Raw genomic sequence first — 25,866 nt, forward strand, 5'->3', positions numbered from 1 at the left:
AGATAGAAGGTCCCTCATTCCCTGATCTCACTAGAGAGGATGAAAGCCAGTATAATTATATATATGTTATATGTTAAAGATGGCCCTATCCAACCTGTTAGACCCAGGAGAGTCTGAGCAGTACAAATACCACATCTACCTGGATCACTTAAAGGTAGATCAGGCGAGGCGGCTTGCCTTAGCTTATGTTTATGCCCAAGATCCCTACACTCAAGCTATTCAAGCCCTAGATGAGCGTTATGGCCAACCCAGACAGCTTGCTCTGAGAGAGCTCTGGGCTATAATGGAGATGCCTGCTATCCGGATAGGTGATGATAGATGCCTAGATCAGTTTTCACTTAGAGTACACGCCTTAGTGGGTCTCCTCCAGTCCATGGGCCGCGAAGGTCTCTCCAAGCTTACCTGTGGCTCACGTGTTGAGCGGTTACTAGAGAAACTACCCAGTGAGCAATTTTGCCAGTTTAAGAGAAGCATGAGTTTGAGCAGACCCGGGGTCTCATTTATAAAACTGTGCGTAGGATCCTTACTAAAAGTGTACATACGCCCAAAAGCCAAAAATGGCGTACGGCAAAAAAAAACGTGCGTACACACATCTGTAAACAATGTTCCCTTTATAAATCACAGATTACCCAAAGGAGTGCGTACGTGAATCAGCCTCTTATCCCGCCTTGTACACGCCCATTTTTAAACATAAATAGTCAATGCAAAACACCTCATGAATGCTGATCACTATGTTAATGACCCTGACAGTTGTTCTTTCGTTATGCCGAGTCACGATGACTGGCGGGGAAAAAGCAAAAAACTTCTCAGATGTCCAAAACAGCAGGCATTACGGCACTCTGGGACAACTTCAATATACCAGACCTATATGATAAGAATTAACAGAACTAAACTTAGAAATTTGTGTTTGGTATATTATTTTTCTGTGGTAACAATGCTTTTTGGCAATAAATCTTATACCGTTGGAAAGCCTGTTTAGTTCCCTTTCAAATGGTGCCCCATTTGTAAAGAACATGCATTTGTGGGATGAGGAGCAGCGCTGAGTATGTGGGTTGCGCTGATGAAAAATTTGCCAAATCTTCTCTGATAATGCCAAACAGCTTATTCTGCCATTGACTCGTTTGGTGGATTGGATGATTGAAGTTTGAAGAAACAAGACATTGGCAATTGAATTGGCCTTTTCCCTCTTAGAAAACACACACACGCGTACGCACGCACGCTCATACCTGTAAAGTGACTGGACTGAACTGTTCTTACCGACACCTCCACTGGTCTCAAGCCAGCCACCTACCCATCCCTCTCAAACCTCCTTTTCAAAGCACAATACTAAAAGTAAAAGTATCTTTTGTACAAAAGGGCTTTAAATAGGTTAATCGAGCCACTGCAGCTGTCTGGTTGCGGATGCCGGATTTCTGAATCTCTTGGGACACGGTGGAGAAACATCTGCACTCCCCACAAAACCCCGCCAGGGATAAATCCACACATTTCTCTTCTGATTGTAAAACACTGAACATATTACACATCCTGCTAAAAGGTCTCCTATTATGCTCATTTTCAGGTTCATACTTGTAATTTGGGTTTCCGCTAGAACATGATTACATGCTTTAACGTTTATTTTTTTTCATATTGTCTGTCTAAATTAGGGCTGTCGGCATTAACGCGTTAATCGTGATGCGATTAAGGGCCGAGCATAACGCGTTCATTTTTTTAATCGCATTAATCGCATGCCGGCATTTATTAATTTATTTTACACTTCACTCGGCTTTGTGTCGTGCCTAACAGGCTACTATTTTGACCCTTTGCCGCACCGTTACTTATCATCAAGCTGCCACTTCCTCGTAACACATCCTGCTGCTGCAGGCTGCAGGCATGATGGAGAAAGACAGCAGCAACACAGTTCTGAATGACGCTTTTATTTTCCAAAACTCCCGGACGGTTCAGTAGACAAGTCGAAAGCCATATGCACATTGTGTAAAGCTGAATTAAAATATCACCGAAGCACGTCAAGCTTGAGCTACCACCTACGAGCTAATTAACGTGACTCAGGTTGATGCTACCCACTAGCATGCTACCCACTCAAGCAAAGCACTATTTTGGAGAGTGCTACTTGCCGACCTGTGGATGAAACCAAATCGAAAAAAATTACTACAGCTCTTGCAAAACGGGTGGCAACTAACTGCAGACCTGTCAGCATCGTAGAGGACTCGGGTCTTAAAGACTTGCTACAGTTGGCATGTTTTGAGCTGTCTCATTGCTGTTGAGGGGGACAGTATACACAGCCTGTACGACACGGAGAAAGCAGCCACAGTGGAACTGCTGCAAGGTGCTGCAAACGCTGTCTCATTAACCGGTGATCACTGGACGTCAGTGAGTAATCAAAATTATTTAGGAGTTACTAAACACTATATTGACTCTGGTAAGGATAGGGATTTTTAGTTTTTTAGTTAGGTACTTGGAGGAATTGTGCAATAATGACAGATTCACACATTTGTCTTTTGTTTACAGTAAATAAATAATTAAAATTATTATTATTAATATAAGTAATATTCAAGTAAAGTTCATAAAGTAACTTTTTTTGCATTCATTTGAATCCCAATTAAGATACACTGGTAAGAATTGCTTTCCATTGTTAATATGTACTTAAAAACTGTTCTGAAATGCAAAATAATCAAATTTTAATCATGTGATAAAATATGCAATTAATTAATACATTTAAATAATTAACAATAGAAATTCAGTGATTAATCGAGATTAAAAAAAGTAATTGTTTGACAGCCCTAGTCTAAATATAGGCTACCTGTATTTACCCTCTGTCTGAAAAAGACCAGTCTGCCCTGATTGGTCAGCATTTCCGGGTGTTCCACATCTGTGCTCTCAACGTCTCTGTACTGCCATTGCAGCCGGAGCATGACTGTAACGGCACTGTAGTGGCACTTTCAACCTATATACAGTATATTTAGAAGAAAATAAGTCTGGAGTGCTCAGAAGTTCAAACAAATCATGAAGTTGCTCTTTGGAAGTTGCTACCCAGCTCTATTTTTAATGTATTAACCAATTCAATATGAAATAGCCATCCAAAAAAAGGCTTTTTAACTTTTTGTAAGAAGAGTGCCTTGGACCTGTCTTTTTTCAAAATTATATATAGTATAGTTGTGACATCACAACCATACAGAAGTCTGTACCGTTTCTGAATATGGGTGGTGTGCATTTCTCTGTGGATACTGTACTTTCACAGTATTTATTTAGCACCTCGACCTGCTTTATAATAAAAAAAGACATGGTAATCTCACTTTTTACAATATGGGATCTTTAAATGCCAACTAAGACTACAGGTCAATCCAACCCTGGAGTTTTAACCATTTGGAGAAAAAAATTATCAGATAGTGTGCTGTAGGCTATACAAATATTTTAACATCTCATTCCAACGTTTCTGTTCCGTTTTTTATTGAGCTATATTCTAAAAGAGGAAGCACTTTGAAAACGTCATACCGCATGCCACTTCCAAGATTTCCTTTAGGTTTTAGTTGCCAAAACAACCATACAAGTGAGCTAGATGCCAAGATAAAGCTGTAATCTTGAAGATTTCATTTAAAAAAGCCTAAATCTGTTGGGGATTTTATTTGACCCTACACTGATGAAACTATTGCAATTTATTTACTTACAGTATTAGGCTACAACTGGGTGTCTGGCGTGACATTGAAAAAGTCTTATAGCCTACAAAAAAATGGAACTATGCACACAATTCTGAAAACTTGTAACTCATGTATGAACAACAAGACTCCATAGAAAGATCATAGGCACAGAATGATATCCATTCTATGCTCCAGACAGACCAGACATAGGCATAATGCTCCAGTCTGCCAAACTCACAAGCACAATTCACTCAAATATAAAATCTAAATCAACCAGGACTGAAATCTTACGGATTTGAACTCTAAGTATAGCACGTAGAGCTATATTTGTAGCGAGGCTGACCTCGTAAGGGTATGTGAATATAGACCATGGGATGTATCAGACGGAAAAGACAGAGGGCGTTTCTCAATCTGTGTTCTTCTATTGACTTGTGTTCTTGTGTCCCTGTGAAACGTTATCTCGTGTTGCCAAAGTACTGTCCCAATACACAAGTTCGCATTTCACCAAAAACAGTTAAGATTCCCGGAAATGTTCTTGACACGCCCATTTTACCGAGGATGCATTGGTTGGTAACTTGATTCATACAACTTGGTTGTATGAACCAAGGGGGTAAGGCTCTCCCCAGAACGCGCGTAGCTCTTATGGCACCATTTTGATGCTACCAAACCATCACCTCCCGTTAGCATTCCATTGACTGCCTTCATTTTGGCGCCACTTTGACAGCGAATAACTTTACAGGCAATTTCGACTTACGTTAGCTGTTTAAGTTTAATTGCTAATGTTAACTAGCATTTTAGTTAGCAATAATTAGCCTGTGCCTATGTTATCTCCTTACATATACCTACGCTCTCCGTCTCTGCAAGATTCAGAATGATTGAGATTTCTCTTGGTACAGCTACCAGAAGACGTCACATTTACGTCTTCGAGCTCAGTTGGAGGCTGCGCAGTAACGCTCAGCCATCACTGGAAAAGTGCTTCTAATATCCTTCACTGGTCTCCATCCAGAGCAACGGGATCTGTTGGTCCAGTTTATATACCGTCTATGGCAGGGGTCACCAACACAGTGCCCGCGGGCACCAGGTAGCCCCCAAGGACCACATGAGTAGCCCTCAGGCCTGTTCTAAATATGAAAATTTTATATTGATATTATCCGTTTCCCACCTTGTTAAGTCATTGCTGGTAATATTGATAATGAGAAATCATTAACGTGATCAGTGTCTTCACATAGATGAGTATCATTAATCATTAATAATCATATATAACTAAAGGCAGACTGAGCAAATTAGTTATTTCAGAAGAGTGTATCAAACTGGTAGCCCTTCGTATGACTCAGTCCCCATGCTCTCAGTTTCTAAAAGGTTGGTGACCCCTGGTCTATGGTATGAACTTGGCAGCACCCGTATCCCAACATTCATTTCGGCATTCAATGAGGGTCGGATAGACAGACCAAAAACCAAGGGGGTAAGCGTCTCTGTCGGTACACGATCCGTTCTGCCTGCACGATCCGTTCTGCCTGCACGATCCGTTCTGCCCATGTGCAAAATGTTCGCGCATGCGCTGTTGTACGAAGATTTACGACACTGCAAGATCTGTTCCACGCTTCCGCTCGACAGCCAAGCTAACGTTAGTTTAGCTAACAGCTAATTTGGCTAACCGCTAGCTGATTGTAGCGGTCTGCCGTTAGCCTCCACAGGCAAGCTAACGTTAGTTTAGCTAACAGCTAATTTGGCTAACTGCTAGCTGAGACAGCATGTAATAACTTTAAAAGACCCTCAAAATAAAACGTGAAAATAACTGTCAACATATATAACAGCTGTTACGTCAGTTCTACTTTACTTGTGCTCATTTAAAAATACAATCACTCAATACTTGTATTATCTTGCACATGCGCAGAACGGATCGTGCAGGCAGAACAGATCGTGTACCGACACTCTCCTCACAACCATGGATGTATTAAGAGAACTGGATACAGTGTTCGGCGGGAAGCCCCGTACGTTCCAATGAGAGTACTCAAAAGCGCATAAAGCAAACATGGAGCTCGGCTCTTCCGCATTGTTGGCCCATAACGCTGGTTGGCTCACGATGGGCATGCGCACTAGCAACAATTTGTTTGCGTTGTCGTAGCAACTAGTAGCAACATGCGCGTTCGTGAGCTTCTCTGTCGTGTCTCTTACAAGTGACGAACTCATGAACTCGCCGTTTTCATTGTCTAAAATATTCACTAACGTTAAACACTGTTTTCGTTGTTCCCTATCGTTTACATGCTTAGCTAAATAAACAATAGATGTATTTAGCTAGACAACCAAGGAGATTTAATAATTATGTTGTGCTACTAGCTAGCTACCTACTAACTAGCGCTAGCTAGCTGTTAGCCTGCAGTTTCGTGAACAAAGCTCATCCATGGCTTCAGCTCTCATCCACGTCACAAGCTTTACAGCATACAGCCCTCGGATGTATCATAAGAGAGAACCAAGGCGATGTAATCACTATGTCTGTAGTAACGTTATGTAGGCATATAGCTAGTTATGTAAAGATCTTAATACAGCCATGCTAGCTACCCCTGATGTTAGCAACTAGCTAGCTAGCCGATATCCCACCAGTTTGGGAAACGCTAATGACGTTACATCCACGTAGCTAACAGGCTTTACAGCATAGCTACATACATCCCTGGGATGTATCATGACTTCATAAGATAATACCATGGACGTATTCATAGAACACATGGTGAATTACAACCATTAGCTATATCCATTATTACAGCTAGCTACATGAGCTAGGGAGAACAGTCATGTGAGCGGGCGGGCGCAGTCCCGCGGCTCTGCTCGCGTCCACTATGCGCGTTCATCATGCCAAATTTAATAATTCTGGATTCGCTTCTAGTGAATGTTAAAAATGTTAAAAACGTAACGTTTTAAACAAGGACCCTTTCAGTGTTCGGGCTGGTAAGTTGATATACCCAGAAACAAATTATCCGCTGAAATATAGACGTTTCTTTCGCCATGCAAAGTCTATGTGAAAAGTCTTTCTGGGCCATGGGGTGCAGTACCACCGTTATCCGCTAAGCCCATGGTGGCTTTTAGACTCGGCGCTCTTCCTGGAGGCTTGCTCACACCCCGAACCTCCTATGGCGCCATTTTAATGCTAATAAGCACTCACCCCCGTTAGCATTCCATTGACTGCCATTCATTTTGACGCCACTTTTACAGTGAATAACTTTACATCTGAAGCGTTTAAAGACTTTATTTGTCCATTGTTTATTTCTAAAGAAACACGATAATGTATAAAAGGCTCCATTACCTTGTACCTCACGTTATGGCTCCGTAGCAGACGTTTTTATAAAAATAGGCTAACGATTGTGTCATAACCACGGGACGTACTGTCGCACAGTAGAGAAATTACCGTATAGTACAGGAGAAGCTCGCAGACAGTTTCGACTTACATTAGCTGTTTAAGTTGAATTACTAATGTTAACTATCATTTTAGTGATAAATAATTAGCCTGTGCCTATGTTATCTCCTTACATATACCTACGCTCTCCGTCTCTGCAAGATTGAGAATGAGTGAGATTTCTCTTGGCACAGCTACCAGAAGACTTCCAACTTTCAGACACATTGATCACGTCACATTTACGTCGTCTCTCTCAGCTGGAGGCTGTCGGTACACGATCCGTTCTGCCTGCACGATCCGTTCTGCACATGCGCAAGATAATACTGTTTTACCGAGGATACGACCTGCAAGATCTGTTCCACGCTAGCCTATGGCTAGCCTCCACCGGGAAGCTAACGTTAATTTAGCTAACAGCTAATTCGGCTAACCGCTAGCTGACAGCTAGATTCAGTCTAAAATAACGTTAACTCAAACGTAATGGGAAAAGCAGGCTACAGCTAAATTAAGACTTCACAGTAATAACAATAAAGACAAGTATTGAGTGATTGTATTTTAAATGAGCACAAGTAAAGTAGAACTGACGTAACAGCTGTTATATATGTTAAGTGTTTGTTATATATGTCAACGTTTATTTTCAAGTTTTATTTTGAGGGTCTTTTAAAGTTATTACATGCTGTCTCAGCTAGCAGTTAGCCGAATTAGCTGTTAGCTAAACTAACGTTAGCTTGCCAGTGGAGGCTAACGGCAGACCGCTACAATCAGCTAGCGGTTAGCCGAATGAGCCGTTAGCTAAACTAACGTTAGCTTGCCTGTGGAGGCTAACGGCAGACCGCTACAATCAGCTAGCGTTTAGCCGAATTAGCTGTTAGCTAAACTAACGTTAGCTTGGCTGTCGACCGGAAGCGTGGAACAGATCGTGCAGTGTCGTAAATCCTCGTACAACCGCGCATGCGCGAACATTTTGCGCATGTGCAGAACGGATCGTGCAGGCAGAACGGATCGTGTACATGTATGCGATACAGTAACGATACAGATACGATGCTCAGTAACGCTCAGCACTCACCGGGAAAGTGCTTCTAATATCCTTCACTGATCTCCGTCCAGAGACACGGGATCTGTTGGTCCACTCTTGTATACTGTCTATGCCAAAAACCGGACAATTTAAAAAAAAATTCGCCATCTTATTCACCACTAAATTCACTTCTGAGAACGTTTTAGGCGAGAAATGAACGGTTTAGATTTCGAATATAGGCAGTGTTGCGAAAATCTTTGCCGAATTGACAATTTGTCAAAGTTTTCGGAGTTGAGAAGCTCCATAAAGTGACACTGCAGCCAGCTTGCGCCTGCCGGGGCCGTTAGCTCGTCGCTCAGACAGTCACGCTCGGAGACCCCGCTGTAAGCCGGAGGTCTCTCAGACCAGTCTCGTAAATAAGATTTCGCCGTTGACGGATCGTTTGTTTAAATATCACATCACATGTCCATCATAAGATTAACGGGAACCTGTGGTTAACTGTCTTTTCGGAGTTAAACTCCACAAGCACACACACACACACACACACACACACACACACACACACACACACACACACACACACACACACACACACACACACAGGCGGGGGAGAGAGAGATACCCGTTTCTCTTCGGGAGACTTGTTTAAATTATGACATAGGCTATATATTAGATTTAGTTCATGTTTTTTTGGTGTAGGCCTATTTGTTTTCTGATTTATTAGAAGTTGAGTTTCAGTCTGTATGATAAATGAACAGTTGTACATAAAGAGGTAACCTGCTATGACATGTTATGTAGACTAAAGGGGAGACACCAACCTTTATAATTTTAACTGCTAATTTCCATCTGTCGTCTCTGGGCATATACAGTGCACTACAATAATATGATAATTCCACATAACACTAATAGGGACACATAGGACACACCAGTGCATAGGCCTACTCCTTTTTTAATTTAAACGGACTTAAACTAATACACTAATAATAGTAGGGATCACATTCCACTCTTTTGAATAAGTAAGGGGTGTTTGAGCTAAACCATAAACAATAAAATGTTCTCCCCAAGAACACAAGTCCGTTCTTTGCATTTTTGAGATTGAGAAACACCCCGAGTCGAGCAATTTTGTTGCAGGGCAAATTTGCTTTTCTTAGGATGGCGAAGGCATGGCCCGCCCTACTCTGCCTCTGATTGACTTTTGCTTTCAATGGTTAGGCATAAGGAGTGAGATTGATTAGGGTAAAAATACCAGGGTAAGCCAATCAGAGGCAGAGCAGGGCTGAGTAGGGCGGGACAGGCCTTCGCTATCCTAGGAAATGCAAATTCGCTCCTCGCAGAGTGACTTTAGAAAACAATTCAGCGATAATTAAAGATACATACTTCTACTGTCGTTTTAGTAACCTAAAATAAACTTAACTAAAATTAACTTATAGTAGCCTATTATTAGGCTACAGTATGTCTTCTAGTGTTACACGTAACATTAAAATACATACTGTAGCCTAATAATAATGACTCATTATATTACTAACTTGTGTAATGTCAACACGTAGCTTCCTATATGACATGCCACGCTGCCAATACAACAGTGTCAAACTCACCTTAAGGCTTTTTTATGTGCGTCGGATCAACGGCGGAGGGTCTACGCCCCTACGCCCCCCTACGACCCTACGCTGTAGCCTGACGTGCACCTCTCGAAAAATGTAACAACACGTCGCTCGGCCGTGGCTTGGTAGCGTTGCATTTCCCCCGAATCATTTCCTGGTTCTCCTTCTCCATAAACAACATGAAATCAAGGAGACTGTTAACTTTTCCTGCTACAGATTTCCCACCGTGGTCAGAAAACACAAGGGAGACACTTTGTTTCTCTTACTGTGACTCTAGTTTTTTTTTTTTCCAATTCATTTATTGAGAGCATTTGCAGTTACAAACAACACATAAAACTACACACACACACAACTACAAAAAATACATAAGCAACTCATATCCCAGGGAGTCTGCAAAGTCCAGCAAGGCTAATCAACAAGCAGTCCAATTCATAGCATCATTACAGTTCGACGAGTTCCAATATCATTCAGTCACGTGATGTCACAAGTATTGAATATATCTGCAGTCTTCAGAGCTTTACAGTTCTTTGAATATCTTATAGAGTCCAAATATTCATTGACTTCATTTTCAAACACAGGAAAGAAAGATTTAGAGCCCCTGAACTTACATTTATGGATGGGATATTTAGCGAGTAGAAATAAAAGATTAATAATGAAATATTTTCCTTCCTTGTCCGTCTTAAGCTCCACCACACCAAAAAAAACATCCTTAAAACAAAAAGAGAAATCTGTAATGAAATAGGTTTGGATAAATTCAAGGACGTCTGACCAGAATTTTTCTGTGTAGGAACATTTCTAAAATAAATGGGAAATATCTTCATCTGACCTTTTACAGAAAGAGCATTCAGATTCAATATTTGGTTTATACCGCTTAAGCACACACTTTGCTGGGTAGAATCTGTGAATTATTTAAACGTAACTTCTCCCACTTTATTAGTAAGCATATATTTGAAAGGCAAAGACCAAACATTTTTCCAAGGGACATTCTCTATTAAACTGTTCCAATATGATATTATATGAGGAATAGTAAATATATCTTTTTGGTATAGAGTCCTAATTGTTTTATTTTTAGTCCGGCACACCACCGAAAAGCATAAACTCCCCACAGCAGTAGCAGACAAATCCATATTGTGAGTCAGTGGCCATGGGAAATTAATGCCTCCCAGCAGCATTCTGATTCCAGAAGGAATTGCATCAAAGTACTCATACTCCTTAACCGAAACAGGAATTTTAAATTTCCACAAAAAATCTGAATAACTGTACAGTCTGCCATTTGTGTCATAGAGTTGGCCAACAAGTAAAATATTATTCCTGTACCAGTTTTCAAAAAAAAAAGATTTGGTTTTGAAGAGAATGTCCTTATTATGCCAAATGTAATATCGATGAGGTGAGAAGTTATGTTTAAATAAAAGAGACCAAGCCAAAAGCATGCGTTTATGAAAATTGGACAGTTTGATTGGGATTTTGCTAATATTATAATTGCATAACAGAAAATTCAGGCCACCGATTTTAGAGAAAATAGTTTAGAATAAAATTCCATAGTGATGTTGGATTATTAATGAATTGTCTGAGCCAGTTGATTTTGAAGGTGTTGCTTAAAGTTGTGAAGTCCAAAGAATTTAAGCCCCCACACTGATTTGTGTTCATTACAGACTTTTTGACAAAGTGAGTTTTGTTTTTCCACACGAAATTATTTTCGATACACCACAATCAACATCCAAAGAGGCTGCCAAATAAGTAAGTCTGGAAATTCCCTCCGGTTTTGTCAGTAACACTCTTCCTCTCAAGGATAAGTCTCTTTGTAGCCAAGAGTTTAACATCTTTTTTGTTTTTTCAATGATAGGGTTAAAATGTAATAGACTTCTTGTATTGTGGTCTTTAGTTATTATTGCTCCCAGGTATGTGACCTGATCCTTCACAGGGATATCACATATAGTTGAAACATCACATTCTTTAACTGCCATTAGTTCACATTTTCTTAAATTTAATTTGAGACCTGAAGATTGTGAAAATCCTCTGATCAACTCTATCGCAGGGGGAATCTGGGAGGCATTTCTCAGGAAGATGGTTGTGTCATCAGCCAGTTGACTAAGGATGATACTTATTTCAGCCACTGTTATCCCTTCCAATGCACTGTTAGAGACATGTAGCGCTAAGATTTGAGAGGCGATCAAAAACAAGTATGGGGAGATTGGGCACGCTTGTTTGATTCCACGTGACACTCTGAATCAAGGGGATGTACCAAATTTCAATTTTACTGCACTACTACCATTTTCATACAGGGTCCTGACAGTTCTGCAAAAGCCATCTCCAAATCCAAATTTTGTAAGCGCTTGCAGGATAAAACCATGTTCAAGCGAGTCAAACACCTTATAAAAATCAAGGAACAGAATGAAGCTGTTGTCAGTGATAAACTCATTATAATCCAATAAATCCAGCACTAATCTAATGTTATTTGCAATATGTCATTTCTTCATGAACCCAGACTGTGATTCATCTATAATAGAGTCTAACACTTCTTTAAGTCTATTAGCGAAAACTAGTGCAAAAATGTTGTAATCATTATTTAAGAGTGATGGGGCGCCGATTCTCTAGACAGTTTCTATCCTTGTAAGGTTTCAGAATCAATGTGACGACACCCTGCGTCATAGTTGTTGGAAGAGCTTCTTTCTCTAAGCTCTCTGAGAAAACCTTTACCAGAAAGGGAGTTAGTAATTCATCAAACATTTTGTATGATTCAGCAGTTATACCATCACACCCTGGGCTCTTGTTGTTTTTGAGATTTTTAAATCACGTTCAAAACCTCCTCTTGGGCAATGCTATCATCACAATAGTCTCTGTCTTCTGGGGATATAATTCTACAATGGCTGATAAGAGTCCATAAATGATTTAGTTGTTACCTCGCAGGAATTAGATGTGTATAGATTGTTACAGAAATTATAGCAGTGGATGGCTAACTTTCTTGGATCTTCAATCATTTTTCCCTCCACTTTAATTTGATCTACAGTAGCCAGTACATTTTTACTCTTTTCAAGTCTAAAGAAGTAGGCTGAGTTTTTTTCACCCTCTTCCATCCATCGTTTCTTGACCTTATATAGGCTCCCTTAGCTTTTGATTTATACATATCATCTAATTTATTTTGTAATTTCGTATATTCACATCTTTCCTCATTAGATAGAGACTATTGTTGAGAAAGAAACGCTAGCTTCTCAATAACCTTGTCTTCAACTGCTCGTCTGTTCTTGGCCAAATCAGCACCAAACCTCTTGAGAAACTTTCCCAACTCATATTTTAGAAGCTCCCAATTTGTCCCATAAGCTTTCTGAGAGTTTGCTTTAATCCAAAAGTTTTCAATCAATTCTTTGAATCTTTGTTTGACCTGATCATGTTCAAGGAGGGAACTATTAAGGCTTTTGGGCCAGAGGACTGATCCGAGGACAGAGTTATTGAGAGGTAAATCGCTTTGTGATCGGTCAATGGAGTGTTACTGATATTGACTGAAATGTTGTTCCTCGTTAAACATCTGAAAACTAGCCAGTAGTCAATTCTGGATTGTCTTGAGCAGTCCTTATTGGACCAGGTATACTGTCTGTCATTTGGAAACTGTTCCCTCCAAACATCAACCAGGTCAAATTTATCCATGAGACAATTTAACAGAGTTAGGAGACCCTGACCTCCTTGGTGGCCATCTATCTAACGTATTATTCATCGCTATATTAAAATCTCCTCCCACAACTAAAGGGGAATAAGGGTATTTGTTCAACCAGTGTGATATTTTATCCTCTATGGTATCAAGAAGCATATTCTCCACAGATGAGTTGTATCCATATATGTTTATAATGACTATTGTATGATTATTTTTGGTAATTGGGTGATTCTCCAACTAGGAGCATTTTTGGCACTGTGAGCTTATGGAAATTTCACTCTCTTAAAACACACTTAAAACAATCTTCCTAGCTTCATTCATTTGTCTTCTAACACAATATGACAGTGGGCAATTTTAGAATTCCATGGAATATTATTATTTTTAACAGTTTTTCTGAAGAGCGCTTTAAAAGATGTCATTTCCACCACTTTTCAACTTATGTATTTTATTACAATATAATATTGTAAAACTGATTATATAAGATGATGTATCAGTCAACAACATCAGTGGCTACCTAATCATGTAACAAAATAAATCTTAATACTTCATGAACTTAATACATTTTTATTTAAAGTTGCTAAATGCCACGAGTTGGAATTTTTGCCTACAGCATTTCATTTTTGCTCAGGTCTATGTTTATTTTTAAGTCACTCACACATATATTGTAAGTGATGAACTATCAATACTTGATTTAAAATACATTTAGATCCACATCATTGGTTATTCTTATTTTTTTTCTTAAAAACTGTGTAGTGGTGGAAAGTGGTGGAAATGACGGTTTATGGTGGAAAGATTGTTTCTGTTCATTTTTACTTAAATTGCCAGTCCAAAATATTTTAAAACCATGTATTTTATTATTTAACATATATGAGTTGAATAATACACCCAGTTTAAAGATAATGTTTTTAGTTTTAATAATTAATAATTAAAAATTATATGAACCTCAAAACATTCATTTCATTCAAAAAAAGCTGTAAATCTCTGAAAAGCTTTGATCTATCTCTCCTCACTTTCTTCCTACCCCTGGATGTAGATCTTCCCACTATGGGGGGATTGTCTGGGGGGTGTTTGGTGGCCAACACAGCGTTTGCAGTGGCTATACAATGTCGCCGGTTTCGCTGATTGATCTTCCACTGTTTTCTTTTTCTTTCCTTCTCCTTACTGGAGACCTCTAAGATTGATTTCACTATTCCTCTTTCTTTTTTCCTGCGATATCTTTCTCTGTCCTTTTCTAGTTTCTGTTGATATTTAACTGGATCGGCTTTTATTCTGTCCCTGTATTCCTGTGACTTCTTGGCCATCGACTTCGGCATCTTAAATATAAATATAGATAAATAAAAATAAATATGGAGTGTACTGGAATGGTGATAGATAAAGTTCTCAGTCCAAAAGCACAAATATGTCAGAAGAACATGCAAATAGCGCACAAAAATGGCAATATATCATGTCCAAAGCTACGCCTGTAATTTCTCAGAGGTGGAAATGACGGAGGTGGAAATTACATTTTAGCAGTTTTTCTGCAATATTAGCACACCCTCATGTCAGGCTTAGCTAGTTTTGCACTTAGCATGTTGTTTACTCGTAATAAACATAAATACATTATTTTCATATTTGTTGTACATAATTCAACCGAACTACAGCCAAGGTGGAAATGACGCTGAATAAAAATACTCTGTATAAAAGCTTGAGTTACCTTGATTTATTTTCTTGTGCTGAAGAGCACATGTGCCTGAAGTTTCATCTTCAACTAACACTTTTTTTCACAATTATTTCCATGGTTACCAAGTAAATAAAATATTTAAGGTGGATCTATTAAGGTGGATTTTGTTGAGGGAGGTGGAAATGACGGAAAACCTGGGGACAGACTTATTTTATTCCAAAAATAGTTTAAAATTGTGATATGCATATGGAATTTCGATGGTATGATATTATTTTATTTGTCCTTAAGACAAACATATTAAAAAATATTTTTAAATCGATCCTTTAATATAATTTTTTAACATTCAAAGAGGGCCAGTCTGGGTTGGGGACAAGCATAAAACTGAAAAATCTGCTAATAAACAGCCTTGCAAAAGCATTTTTAAAAGAAAACAGGGGCAAGATTTGGTGGTAACTAGGATGTTGGAGCATGAACTTCATAATGACAATGTATTGTGCATTTGTTTGTTTATTTATTTACAAAAAAAAGGTCAAGGACACAAAAGTGCCTGTAGTTGGAGAATCACCCAATTACCATTATGAGAAAATGCGTTTCACACTATTTTTAAGACCCCTGGCATTAATAGACAAAGACATAGAACAATATCAGGTATAACCTGAAAACTGGAAAAATACACAAGATTCTCTCTGAACACCTAGTTAGAGAGTTGTTATAAACTCTGCAATAGAAAAAACAAACCCCTAGAAAAAGACCACGGGCATGTAGGTAAATTCTGTATAAATATTTTGAGAAATCAACCCCAAAAATAAAGCTATGTCCTTTGAGGAAAGCATTTAAAGACATTTTTTCTCCAAGTAGGCTATAAAAGAGCCGTTGACCTTACAATGAACTGATTTTTAAAGTATAGCTACAAGAGCCATAAGTAACTTTAATTAGTTGCCTAGCATACATTTTTTGACACAAAAAGGAAATAACACATTTAATTCTGTCTTTTTAACTTGTGTTTATCTGTATCCTTCATTTTTTCTGTTCTACCCACCTTTTCTGAAGTCATAACCAGAAAATGATATTCAGCATTGAGAGCATTCAGTCTAAACTTGAAAACAGAAAGGCCTATATATCCATATACAGATGACCCATATTCATGTCATCCGAACAGTGGAGAGTTGCTACCATTCATACAACTCATAGTAGGTTCTATCAGCTTTACAACAGAGATATTGCGTGAATTATTCACACTAGCAAAAGTAGAAAATAAATATGTAGATAACCTTGAGTGACTTTGTAAATAGGTAAACCCATTGAAAATATATGTATATATTTTTGTGTGAATTAGAACCTTTTATTTTATTTTTTTGATTATTATTATTATAATTTTTTTAATCAGATTGTTGTTGTTTAATGTTTACAGTAGAACTGTTTTTATTTTTTATTTTATTTGTATTTATTTATTTTTATTTAGTACTCCTAAAATGAATAATCCAACCAGAGGTAGAGCAGACATTAAAAGTCATGACCACTGTAAATCTGTTATCCAAGCCAAGCCTGCTCTTACCTTAGTTAAGACTCACATGTGCCATCCTAAGCATATAGAGCAGCTCAGAGGCCTCGCTTACATGTGACCTTTTACCATCAATATGCGCGAAATGTCCTCTGAAGCCCGCTTTCTTCCCCTCCTTCCTCGCCTGTTCGACCAGCGGCCACAATTTGTTCCTGGCATCCTTGGCATCTTGAGTCAGGTCTTCGAAGATTTTGATTTTCCTGTCCTTGAGTACGGTCGATGTTCTGGTATCCTTCCAAATCTTGTCCCTGTGGGTTCGTGATAGAAACTGCACAATGATACGGCGGTTGGAACGTGCCTCTCCCGAGCGGGGTCCCAGTCTGTGAGCGATTCTTTCTCCAGGAATCCAACTTTTTTCTCTAGGGTTTCAACTTTGTCTGTTGCTTCTTTTATTTGTTTCCCCATACATTCCATAGCATCAGTGACACGTTTTATGGAGCAAGTATTATCTTTAACTGTCGCTTCCAAAGACTGCAACCTCCTCAGTGACTCTTCTTGCATCTTTTCAACCCTCTCCATTACTGTTAGCAGAACAGAATCGGGCACAGACTGACCTTCATTGTCATCAATTGTTTTACTTCTCTTGGCGGCTCGCGGCTTTGGCGCATTTGGCAACGGTAGCACAGAGTCCGAGCCCTCCTGCTCAGGTGTTATGTCCCTACTGGTTTCCAAACTAACTGGTTTCCGTATATTGTGTTTACCTAACAGCAGCAGCTGTTGCTGCCTCTATCGCCAGATGCGTCACACAATCACAAACATATTACTGGCGATTTTGAAATATCTTCCCAGATCTATTGCGGCGAATATGATGGTATAAGTAAGCACTACATCACAGCCACATACAAAAAATAAATGTAAGTTAATATAATGATTGGAAGATTGTGTCGAGGTGGTTTTGATCTCACAAGGGCAAAAACATATAATCACCTGTTAACAGCAGCTGTGAGCTACGAAGCTCATGGATCTTCTGCTTTCCAGTCATGTATTAATTAACTACGTCAGCACCCAGGTAACATGTTGTCTTGAGTTGATCTGAACCAACTGGGCCCTATTTCAGGTAGGAGGTTTAACAAACTCTGAGTCTAACCCTGATGTCTGAGTTGATTTACCCTGAGATGGGAAACTCTGAGTTTTCGGTTCCAGAACAGCTGATATGAGTTGGTTCAATCAACTCAGAGTAGGTTCACGCGCGTGCACCACCACAATAAAAAGGCAGCATGAATGGAGCCATGATTCAACGATTCACCATGGTAACAACCACAAACTGGTCGGCGGAAATGCGCACATACAGCGAGTTAAAAAAAAAAAAAGCAACACAGCGGCTGCTGCAAAAGAGAGAGAATTTGCGTGGGAGAAAATTGCTGCTAGAGTAAATGTGTATATTCCAATATAGTGTTTATCATTATTAATCATAAGTATAGCCTAACATTACTGGTGAAATGGTATCAGGGCTCTAGAGTGCGACCAAAATTTGTAAGGGTGCGACTAAGATTTTTCCTAGGTCACACCGGTGCACCTAACGTCCTCGCATCCGCTGCCTCTCCACTAACGAAGCAATGTCGTTTATATCGATATGGTTTAATGTTGCGTTACGTGACCCATTTCTTCTGTAAAGCCGTGCCTGTGTTTGGATCGCTCCTCTGCGCCGCCCCCCCCCCCCCCCCATTCACTCACACACGGCCCACCTGCAACATGCAGACAGACACAGCGCCGCCGGTCCAAACTGCTGACATTTGTCTACAGTTGTAATTGTTATTAACACAGCTATATATTGTTAAGTATGAGAGGGAAACCTGTATTGGTACCAGTGTTTCCGCTGGTAACTCTCTGTTATTGTGGCCGCCACGGCGAAAAACACAGAAGTTATTGAATGGAACTAACTTCAGTTGGTTGAGTAATAGCGTGTGAGACGGAGCCTGCTGGACCTGGGTGAGAGATGTGACCCATGGCCACATTGTCATAGTTCATAAAAATGCAGCGCAGCCAGGGACGATACAGACATTTCATACACAAGACGTAGGCCTATGTAACGCCACTGACCCGCCAAAGCGCATTTGACCCGTGCTGGACCGTACTCTGTGAGTAGCATACGCTTCAGTCCATCGTACTCCCCCTCTCTCCCTATATGAGCTACTGGGCTATCCGGGTCTGTTATCGTTGTTGAAAACAAGTGAAGGAGCTTTCTCAGAGATATATTTTTTTAAATATATCCCAGGCTATTTATTTCGGATAATTTACATGTGTTGCAGCTGTATATTTTCAAATTGGGCAGGAAACCCTGTCTTTGCATTTTATTTTAATCACATCTGTTTTAATAAAAGAGCTTGTGAAAAGTGGCTTTGACTTAAAACTGAACATTTAGCCCACTTTGTAAAAATATATATATTAGAGATAGAGATATATATTGTGTATCGCCATTCAGCCGAAAAATACAGAGATATGATTTTTAGTCCTGGACTAGTGGAAGATCTGATAAGAATCAGTGTGGAGGGGCCCAGTTTGGAGAATTTTGATGCTAGGGAGTGTGGCAAGCTGGTTTAGCCAAGGCCAAAGGGGAAGAAGGCCAGATTACAGGTGTTGGCCATCTGAGGGGCATTTGACAGCAAGGGGGGACCCGCTATAAGACTTTGAGTACAGTATAATTGTGATTCAAATAATTAAAAAAAAATGTACCAACTACTTATTCTTGTTTAAAATAATTGACATAATATAGATATGAATGTATATGGAGCATGATAAAAAGGTGACCTTGAAATTGTGGCGTTAATGGCGACGCGAGGAAAAATTTGGGTGCACCTAAATGTTGTGCTGGTGCACCTAAATAAAAAAATTTAAGCGCACCAGTGCGACCAAGGCAAAAAGTTAGTCTGGAGCCCTGGGTATTGAACCATAATCTATTTCATTTAGATGCAATCCTGCGGGCGAAAAGTCCTAGGCCTAATAATCCCATTCTGAGGCTGCAGCACCATCATTATCAGAATTATAATCCATAATCTTTAATTTCAAAGGGTTTACATCATTCACCTGCAATACTGTGGAACTCCTTTTAAAAACGTTTAAAACACGTTTCAGAGCGAGTCACACTCTTCTGACGGCGCTTTGCTACAGTGGCTTTACTAAAATGCTCCGCATCACCAATGTTGTAAAGACAAATGCCGTTTGCAAAAAAACGTAATGCGACACAAATAATCTGCTGGGATGTAAGAGCATAGATGGGTGACGTTAGTGATATGAGGACAAATAAGGTTATGTAGGCTACATAACTGATCGACTGGGAAGAAAAACGATAGGCTACCGCTCAAATAGGAAGTTATCTGAAAATTAAAATGTCGGGGCTTCAATATCATCTCCCAACGTATGTTTAACTCTCTGTCAAGTAAAGCAGCTTCTTCATCAACGGGATCGTAGACAAAAGGAAATGCCATGTTTTGAGAAATAACATGTTTTATAGTCTGCCTAACATGGTTAATAAACCAACATATTTTTTTTTATTCATGCCGATAACAAACTGCGCTAAAATGCGCTTGATCCTACGGTGGCCGACAGGGGCAAACGCCCTGCAACTTAAGAAAACACACGCAAATAGACAAAACACAAGCAAATTAAGAAAACAACTTCATTAATTTGACAACACATGCGCAGCTTTCAGCAAACGCGCTGCAAATACCACAACACAACCAAATACATAAACGCACTGCAAATAAAAAACGATGCAAAAAGAAAAGCACGCAAACCCCGAAAAAAGAAGCGATGCAAAAAGAAAAACAACTTCATTCATTTGACAACACATGCGCAGCATTCAGCAAACGCGCTGCAAATATCACAACACAATCAAATACATAAACGCACTGCAAATACACACAACACAACCAAATAGATAAACACGCTGCAAATATGAAACGATGCAAAAAGAAAAGCACACAAACCCAGAAAACAAATGCAACAAAAAAACGCAGCATCCAGATTACACAACGGAAGTTCTCCAGGCCTCTAGAGGGAGCAGCTAGTGGAACAGCTGGATTTTCGACCGTTATTAACCGATATTAAATTCATATTATTATTATTATTATTATTATTATTATTATTAATAACATAATATGTTATTAATATATACAGTCTATGCTCCCGTCTCATGCCCTCCCGGCTGGTGCTGTCCCCAAGCTTCGGCTTTTCAAAATAAAAGCTCGCGTCTGGTCCGCTATGTGTTTGTACTTTGGTGTGTTGGATGTTTGTGAACTAAACAGTACGGCAATCATGCTGATGAATACAATAACTTTTTCAGCAGATGTCTTACTTACAACACGTTGGAGTTAGCAAAGCAGTTTTGTGTTTATATGTGCGGGCGGGATTTATTCAGTTTGATAAATCCCACAGTAAATTGGCTGGTTTACTAACAGGGAGGGACTAGAAATCCTGTCTGTTTTTTGTATTTCAAGAGCGAATTGCTCCACAATATGAATACAGATTGATCACTTATTTTGTTGGTAACCGTTGTTGTATAATCACAATATTACACTTGAGGAGGCCTACACTTCAGTAATTTCGGACCTCGAAATTAAACCCTCTCATGTGGCTTAAACAAACGTCAACGTTAAACGCTGATGCAGTTTTAAATGTTTTATCACCACGAGTTTACAGACGTCTCTACTGATTGAGTATCACCTGTGACCTGAGCCGAGACACACCCACCAAACGAGAGAAAACAGATCTCAAACATAGATTTAATATTTACAGTCTATGCAGTTTCTCTCTCTCTCTCTCTCTCTCCCCGTGAGGTCGAAGCTGTTCCACTAGCTGCTCCCTCTAGAGGCCTGGAGAACTTCCGTTGTGTAATCTGGACGCAGCGGTTTTTTGTTGCATTTGTTTTCTGGGTTTGTGTGCTTTTCTTTTTGCATCGTTTCATATTTGCAGTGCGTTTATCTATTTCGTTGTGTTGTGTGTATTTGCAGTGCGTTTATGTATTTGGTTGTGTTGTGTGCATTTGCAGCGCGTTTGCTGAATGCTGCGCATGTGTTGTCAAATTAATGAAGTTGTTTTCTTAATTTGCTTGTGTTTTGTCTATTTGCGTGTGTTTTCTTAAGTTGCAGGGCGTTTGCCCCTGTCGGCCACCGTATAATCTAGACTGAATAAATGAATGAGGAAATGAAAGAGCGCTGTATCAGAGGGAGGAGACAGAGAAACTCGAGGTTTCTTGAAGAAAACCTGCTCCCGACCAGGTTAGGTTCACAGGCTCAGTTACCATAGTAACTGACTCTGAGGTGAAGTTACCGCTCTTTCTGAAACAGAAAACCCAGAGTTTCCCTCATCTCAGGGTTAACAAACTCAGAGTTTTCACTAAACCTGCTTTTTGAAATACCACCCAGGTTACCTGGGTTTAGTTTAGAAAACGTATTTCACGTTTCTTTCCTCGCGGCTACGGCTATATTGACCATGTAGCCTACATTACAGCCCCCTACGACACTACACATGTCTAAAGGTGAAAAAAAGTTTTTTTAAATAGTGACGATCTAACTCAGATAAAACTGTAAACATACAGTATGAGCCGAGCGAGCCACTGAGCCAGGAAAAGTCGAATACAAGTGGTAATATTATACCCAAGTTCTGAAGGCATGGACGTAATGACTTACAGTAAAGCTCAATTTTGTGTAGCCTATATTGAATAGCAAAAACATACCTCTGTGTTTGCAATACAGTGTTATTTGAGCTTGTGTGTCTATCGAATGATTCTATCCAAAGCGATGTTCTAATCATAGACTGTAATATTTACAGTCTATGGTTCTAATCAAACTCCAACACAGCATATAACGTTATTTAAATGATTTAAGGAGCATTGAGCTCAGGCAGGCGATATGTTTCTCTCTGGGTTCAATAAGTGCGCCTCTCGTGGATACAATAAAACACTGCCTAAGCCCAGGGTAACAAGTTGTTTTAGCTTTTCATGTGACTCAGTGTTAGCTTGTCCGAGTTATATCGTCACTGTTTAAAAGTATTTATAGTCATGTGTGTAATGTTGTAGGGGATGTAATGTAGTGGTAATATAGCCGTAGCCGCGAGAAAAAAAAATCATGATAAATACGATCGTGTATTTTCGAAGAGTAACGGTTTTATACAGCCTATGGGAGTAACCAGTTGTTTCAGATAAAACCAAAACAAACTGTTACCTGGATGCTGATGTAGTTGAGTAATGCCTACTGGAAATAAAAGTCAAAAGTATTGGAGTAGCTCATCGCGTAGAGCTGCGGACATGAAGAGTATGTATTTTTGCTTTCGACAGTTCGAAACCAGCTCGACGCAAACTTGCAATTATTGTATTTTCTTAAATTTATTTTTTGTATGTGGCTGCGATGTAGTGCTCATTTATACAATCATATTCGCAGCAATATATATGAGATGCCACCTGAAAATCGTCAGTAATGTGTTTGTGATTGTGTGACGAATCTGGCGATAGAGGCAGAAACAACTGCTGCTGTTAGATAAACACAATATACGGAAACCAGTTAGTGTGGAAACCACCTCCATTTCGCCTTCTTCGACCTGCGGAGCCTTCTTGGCGTATGAGTGCATTATGCTGCTATTATCTTCCTCTTTGTCCATTTTCCATCTAGAATATGTGGGTCAACCGAGGGCTACTGACCGAATAGAAGAAATAACAGTCCGTTCCGTTTGAAGTTAGCCGTTAGGTTATCAGAAAGTGGTTTGCGTTAGCCACTAACTTTAGCCGGTTTAAAAAAAGCCGAAAAAGTAAGGAAACACGTAGAATATCTTCTTCGAGAAGTCTCAGAGTTGTCAAGTATTAAGATAGCATTTGAAAGCCCTTAATTCGTGTTAACCGTTCAAAAAACCGATGTTCGCTACTTCACATTGCAGAGCAACAACAGAGTGATTTTACCGTTTATGGATTATCCATAAGGGCGCTTGGGCCAGTGCCCAGGGGCACCAACCATTCACAACCAGTGGGGGGATATTAGCAATATTTTCCGTAAATTGTTGTATTATTCACTTGAAAATTTTATTATAATGATGAATGTAAAATATTAACTGTTATAAAAATGATAAGTGGTTGGCTTTCTTGATTCAATGTAATTGGCTGCTTGCCAATTACATTGAATCAAGAAAGTCAACCACTTATCATTTTTCACACAAACCCCCCCACCCCTGGGTGAGACTTGGTTGCGCCCAACCCTTCTCCGTGTTTTTCCAAGCACACACTTTTATTCAGTATGCAGAGAAGTGTAAAAGAACGGTCCACACAGTTTGCGTTTCTTTTTCTAGAACTCGTATTTCTTTCAGGACTTTGTGCAATACAGCCATATTCTTAGATCTAATATTGATAGTCTTTTGTCCAAATCGTATTCATTTTCGGTCCTTTTATTGTCGTTAGCTGTGATGATAAAGCAGTTTTAGCTTTCCCATGATGCTTTTGAAAGTTTTTGACCAATCAGAGGAGTTTCTTTCAGGGCCCGTGAAATAAAGTTGGAAAAATACTTCTGACAGACCCACAATTCTGCAATATATAGTATTGATTTTGGCTTTTTGAATTGAGACATTTGAATATAGTGCTCACTGCTCATATGCCTACATGTATGTAGTTGGATAAGTTAGTAAATTACATTTGAGAAATCCCCTTGATTATGTCTGATATTTTTGGCAGGGGGGATAGCAAGTGTTGGTTTCTCTTTGCATAATGAAAATGCTTTGTTTTTTGTTAGTTTTGTTTGGCTTGTCTGCTGGGCTGATGTACTGATGTGTATTGATTTTGACATTTTGAATTGAGTGCTGTGCTTTTTTTATGGCGAGTGGATAGTGCCACGGATAACCTACCGAAGGAGACTGTCGTGTGACTCTAATGTATCCACTCGCAATATAAAACAAGCTTTTACACACTCCTTTACAAGGCGACGTCTCTTGGTGGTGGAATGATCGTTTAACTGACACAACTCGACATGGACTGTTTTGTTAACCAGCCCCGTTCCTTCTTTCACTTTCAGTATGAGTAGCGACGGCAGGACAAACATAACATGGTATTCCAGATCCATGTCCCTGCAGAGTTGTGGGGCACTAACCCTAGACTTCAACCAATGAGAAATAAAATAGCCTACAGAAAAAAACTTTCTGTCATAATTAAAAGAAATTTGTTTTAAGAACACTTTTACTCGTACACTTTACTCTTGTTAATCGCATGGCATTGAATACTGTAAAATACGTGCAATTATATAGCCTACATTTTAACATGGGGATGCTTTAGGTATGATCAACTACTTTTCCTTTGTTCTATTATTCTATTTCCCCCCACAAATACTTGAAAGGATAGATTTACAATGTTTCCAGTCTGTCAAAAATAATAGGTGCCGATATGAACATTATTAAACCATTCCTTCTGTTCACCTTCATAATGCACTTTCAATGAGAGACACAATCCAGTTTGTGCAAAATGTATTCAAAGGTCTAATCAAGAAGCTTTCTTCCAAAGGTACAACCTAGTCTTTTTCGAATAAAATGCCCTCTGCGTTTCGCCACAGTGTTTCACCTTTGAGGGCAGTGGAATAATCATAACTTCTACAGTGTAATCTTTAAGTCTGATAACACACACAGCAACTACACAACTCATGGTCAAAATTGATTTTTAATGTTCATTACCACTTGTGCCATTTCTTGATTTCAAATTTCTGCAGTGACTTACATCCAGCAACAGGAATTGGTATCGGATACAAACAGACATATCTTGCACCATAACAGATGTTAAAAAGAGACACCACAGGAATTTACATTTAATTTACTTGAAATGTAGGTCTTGCATCACCGCTGGCTGACACAGCAGCCATACAAATGACTCAACAAGACAGAAGCAGGAGGAAAGACAGGGATATCATGCATGCACTGATGTGCAGAGGAAGTGGAATACAGGCACAAGGAAGAATGTAGAGCAGAAAAAGGTGAAGCATATACATGTCAAACGTCACAAACCAGACCACATTCATCCAGGCTCATCAACATCAGCACCAAGTGTGTCATCTACAGAAGGCTGCCCCAAACTTGGATCAAGGATCACTCAGAATTTAAAAGTTATGTCAGTTTCTCTGTGATGGCCCCACTATTCCAGCTACAGACGGATGGTCTCCTTCAGTGGTGTTACAGATTAGATATAGAGACTTGATGCAGAATCATCCACGTCGGCATCACGATGCAATGATTCATTTTAACACCCCTAGCCTCTACTTTGTGTTACCTTAGACAGCCAATCATACACATTAGATCTCAATAGAAGCTTGCTGCATACTGACTGACTATGATGATTTTCTCCTTAGGTAATGAATGACGAGGCAATTCGGTCGGTGCCTTAAAAAGTATTGAATTCAGTACCCAGCC

The 25,866-nt window shown here is 39.5% G+C and overlaps 1 protein-coding gene across 1 annotated transcript in view; it reads right to left on the minus strand.

The window, feature by feature from the left end:
• The window catches only part of LOC116042618 (CD276 antigen homolog), a 37,992-nt gene extending 13,474 nt beyond the window's left edge, over positions 1 to 24,518 (minus strand). The window contains exon 1 of the mRNA XM_036000354.1: positions 24,381 to 24,518. The gene's annotated coding sequence lies outside the window, so the exon portion shown is untranslated. The remainder of the gene's footprint in view (positions 1 to 24,380) is intronic.
• Between the last annotated feature and the right edge of the window lie 1,348 nt (positions 24,519 to 25,866).

This window comes from Sander lucioperca, chromosome 4 (genome assembly GCF_008315115.2).
Source record: "Sander lucioperca isolate FBNREF2018 chromosome 4, SLUC_FBN_1.2, whole genome shotgun sequence".
In the NCBI taxonomy this organism is placed as follows: Eukaryota; Metazoa; Chordata; class Actinopteri; order Perciformes; family Percidae; genus Sander; species Sander lucioperca.